Source organism: Neovison vison, chromosome 3, assembly GCF_020171115.1.
Source record: "Neovison vison isolate M4711 chromosome 3, ASM_NN_V1, whole genome shotgun sequence".
Taxonomy (NCBI): domain Eukaryota; kingdom Metazoa; phylum Chordata; class Mammalia; order Carnivora; family Mustelidae; genus Neogale; species Neogale vison.
The window spans coordinates 166487915-166492799 of record NC_058093.1 but is presented as its reverse complement, the minus strand read 5'-3'; the positions used below and the strand labels follow the sequence as shown (position 1 = coordinate 166492799).

Here is a 4885-nt window from a genome sequence, read left to right as displayed (position 1 = left end):
ATGAAAGCTTAAGACTTTCTATTGCCCTCTTTTAATCATTGAGGTCATACATTTAACCTGAGAGCTCTTTTTTCTGCTAGTTGCCTCCGTACTATAAATCACATTTAAAAAATTTTTGATTTGAGTATAGTTGACACACAGTGTTAACATTAGTTTCAGGTGTACAACACAGTGATCTAATGTCTCTATACATTATGCTGTGCTCAGCAAAAGGGTAGCTCCCATCTGTCAGCATATGACACTATTACCATATCACTGACAATATTCCCTATGCTGTGCCTTTATAAGCCACATTTTTATATTATCATTCCTTGGCCTTTCTGTTTTAGATTTTATTTAATAACTTTCTATTATGAAAGATCTATATTTGATTCTCTTTGAGGTAAATACTTTCTCTCCTTTGATGTTCCTAATGTAGTTTATATATCACTCTTTTTAAAATTAATTTTTAATGTTCATGAATTTATGACAATGCAAATATTATTCACAGCTAAAAGAAGTATTGTACTGTGATTACAATGACTTTTCTTAGGGAATGTTTTATTTGTCCTGGATTTAATGACTACCTTGATTTTTTTTCTCTGTTTCCTGTATAATTTATGAATCACCAAACTCTTTGACTTTACTGATGACCTAGAAAATACACTGAAATACCTCAGTTGCTTTATCATGAACGTTAACTTCTTGGCAGTATCCTTCCTGGAAGTCACCACCCTCCAACTCCTGTCTGGATTGTTTATCTTCTAGGACAACAGTTTAGCAATGGTTGTCTTAGGTTTTTGCCTTCGCCATGTTTCTGTTAGTTTCCTTTGTGTTTCTTTTGTATTGGATTCTGTGCTTTTTGTGCTATGTCTTCCTTAGGTTAATTATTTTAACTATTGTCAGTTCGTTACTTTAACTGTAGTGAATTAATTATTTTGACTGTAGTAAATCTTCCAGTTACTTTTTACTGGTAATGGATCGAAGAGAGACTTTTTGAGGACTTACATATGAGAAAACATCATTATTCATCCTTCACAATTGACTAGTAGTCTGAATGGGAAATTCTAATTTGAGATTATTTTCCCTTACAACCTTAAAGGCATTATGTCATTGCTATACGTAACAGTGATTTGGACATAACACCCATGTGAATTTTGTATTCTGATACTTTATTGGTTACCCATTTCTCCTCTTCACTTTCTTTCTTTTCTTTTTCTTTCTTTCTTTCTTTTTTTTAGAATACAAATCAAAGTTTATTGAACAAAATTAAGGTCTTTATATCTCATAGTTCACTACTGCAAAACAAAGGCTAGGTATTGTTTTAAAATCATTCACAAATATTTAACCTTCACTCCCCCTCACACCCACTAGTAAAATGACCCGGACCAAATGTTACCAAAACAAACACTATAAAAAACACCAAGTCCCATAAAGATCACTATCTCGTGTGTAATTTCTTGGCATAGGTGATCTTCATGGCATGGGATGGTGTGATTTTCAAATCTTTGTAAAGCATCCCAGCAACTCCAGCCTGTCTGTCATTTGCAAATTCCATGAAAGCAATGCCAAGCCTCTAGGTACCAAACATCCTTCCTTGAAACCAGGAAACTGATTAAACAGCATGGATCACATCATCCCATTAGTCTCTTCTGAGAAACAATAAAGGAATAAAGTGCAGTGTGGAGGGTAATCAGGGATCTGAGGATTTGGTGTTGAATCTCCTTGGGTATTTGCTGCATTTGGTATTCACAGACCACCAGGCTTTTTGTGTGAAATTGTTGTAAAGAGTTCTTCAGTTTTTGCGCTTCTCTTTTCCTTCCACTTTGTCAGCAAAAGTAATACAGATTTTAGATATTATAACAGAATCTCTTTTTGCATCCTGGATTTGCATTTGTTTACCATAAAATGGAAATCCTTGTAACTGTTTGAAGGCATTTGTGGGTGAGCCCAGTTCCTTAAAAATAACAAAGGCTTGTCCCCTCATCTTCACTGTCTTTAAAGCTACAATATCTACCACGTGATCACATTGAGAAAACAGGGAATATAGGGAGCTTTTTAATTCTTCTTTTTAAATTTTGTCACTCATATTGTCGATATCAATTGTAGGATTTGGTCTGATATCCATGTTTTGGGTTACGATGTTCCAATAGCCTGAGGCCCATGCTGGTCCTGCAAAAACCGAAATCCCCTCTTCACCTTCTTAAGGCCAATCTTTATTTTATTTCAGAGATTCTAAAATCAAGTTATATTGTTACCTAATTGTGAGTCTCTTTTCATTCATTTTGTAGCCTTTTTGGTAGACACTTTTCATTCTGAGATTCCACATTCTTAAGCTTGATGAGATTTCATGAAGTAGTTCTATGTCAATTTTCTCCCTTCCATTTTCTCTTTCTGTAACTCATGTTTTGGAAATTTTGAACCCCAGGCTGATCCTCTATTTGTTTATTATTTATTTTACTTAAAATTTTCTTCATCTTTTGTGTTTTTGCACTTTCTGGTGGATTTCTTCAATTTTGTCCTCTGCTCCTTGGAGTTGCACCAAACCAATCCTAATTCATGTTTTCCTTATTTCTTTCCTTGACTCAGATCATTCCTCTTGGCTGACATTCCACTTTCCCACCCCTCCCTTTCTCAGTTCAGTGTCCATTGTGGTGTCACATTGATCTTTCTAAAATTTAAGTCAAACTATGTCATTCAAAAAAATATGAAGGCTTCTGGCTTTATCTCATATAAACTTTCAGAGTATTCCTTGAGTGTAGAACAGAGGACTAATTAATATTTTCCAAACATCCATAAACCAAGTTTACTTTTTCTGTTTATCGGCTTCTCTTCTTCCTCAAATCTTGATCTCTTCCTTTAAGACTTACCTCAAATATCATTTCTGTGAGAAAAAAATGGAATAATGATCTTTAGATCACTGAACCTCCATATGCCTTTTGTAAATACATACTTTATGATACTTACCATATTCTATCCTGCAACTTAGTTATTAAAACACTTGTCTTATTCTTCTCTTCGCTTTCCTCAGTAACTCTAATTCCTTGTCTTTGTTTTCTGCATAATGCCTAGTAAAGAGATCAGTGATCAACATGTATGTATTTATTGAATAGAAATGAAACTCAAACTATAAAGAAGAGTAAACTAAGTATCTATTTTGTTCTGAAATATGAGAAAAAATAAATTAATATGACTTCCAAATGAGGATAACTTATAGATCAACTATGAACCTCTATTATATATAATTATAAAACTATGATATAATTATAAAAGTATGAAAATAATTAAATGTTTAATTTATTTATTTAGAATTACAAAATAATAAAATTATTAAAATATAATTAGAATTATAAAAATTATAAAATTATGAGAAATTTATTATCCAAAAAATTGACTCTCTAATTATAGGATGCATACCAATTAACAGCAGACTAACAGGAACCCAAACCCTCTTTCTCCCAGGATAATGTTCAATCGGGTAAATAAAACTGCTTTGATACAGCTGAAAATGCAGAAATGGGATCTTAGCTGGGCTACGGCTTTCCCTTCCCGCTTTTGGTAGTCACATATGACACAAATTCTTCTCCGTAAATTATGTTTAAAATGCTATCAGCACACTGCTTAGTAAAGGGTGGTAAAATAAAAGCAAAGCACAGGATCATTTTTACCCAATTTCCTTCCAAATTAATAAAAATAGATGGGAAAGTCATCTCAAACTTAATCAAAAGAAAGAAGTACAACCTCTTGTCATAAGCTTAAAAAGGTGAGGGCCAAAATTAACAAAAATGTTTGGTGAGACCCCAGGGGATCGTAAATCCACTCCAGTCTCCATTAGAAGTGGCAAATCTGTAAAATCTGAGCAGTTTTTACAATATTCCAATATTTGAAGAAAAACATATGGTATGGTATTCTCTGGTGTAGGATTGGTGCATGATGTATCTGTCAGAGGAAGCTATGTTGCAGTGAGAACAATTCTGATCATTCACACAAGATTTATATCATCTTAATTTTGTTTCATATATTTTCAAGACCTTCTTCTTTTGTGTAAGCATCCATCCTCTCTTATGCATGTGAAGCTTAGTCACGTAAAGGGAAACAAGTTTGAATTTATTTCCATTTCACCTATACCTTATAAGTCCCTGATGGTTAGAAATATTAAATATATAACTAAAGACAAAGGGTCTTTTTAACAAAACAAAATATGCAAATATATTTCAATGATTTTAAAGTTTTTATATTAGTTTTTCATATTTATATTTTTCAAAAATAGCTGTAAAGCAGTAGAGTATAATGGTTTAAAAAAAAGACCATTTGGTGGGGTGCCTGGGTGGCTCAGTGGGTTAAGCCTTTGTCTTCGGCTCAGGTCATCATCTCAGGGTCCTGGGATCGAATCCTGCATCAGGCTCTCTGCTCAGCAGGGAGCCTGTTTTCTCCTCTCTCTCTGCCTGCCTCTCTGCCTACCTGTGACTTCTGTTTGTCAAATAAATAAATAAAATCTTTAAAAAAAATTGGAATCATATATTTGGCTTCAAATCATGATGGTTGGCCATTAATTATTAGCAAAGAAAGTTCAGGCCAGTTTAAGAGCTTCTGTAGAAATTCTGTTTCAAAAGAGCAGTGGCTTTCTTATAATAATGTAAGGATGAGGTGAGATAATGTAGCAAAGTGATTAAAACTGAAAGCAGAATTCAGTAGGTGCTCAATAAATAATGGTGATTGTTATTTTCCCTGCTTAGAATTTCATTGTGGTAGATGTATACAGAAAACAAACAAACAAACAAACAAACAAAAAAACCTTCTTTTTCAACAGTAGACACGCAAATAAAATTGTCTTGACTAATTTGGCATATTCAGATAAAAATTACCTTAAAATGTTGCAAAATTTTGTCCCATTAGTGTACTTTTT

At 33.2% G+C, this 4885-nt stretch overlaps 1 pseudogene; it reads right to left on the bottom strand.

The window, feature by feature from the left end:
* Positions 1 to 1420: 1420 nt before the first annotated feature.
* Positions 1421 to 2107, bottom strand: LOC122903586 (annotated as a pseudogene).
* Between the last annotated feature and the right edge of the window lie 2778 nt (positions 2108 to 4885).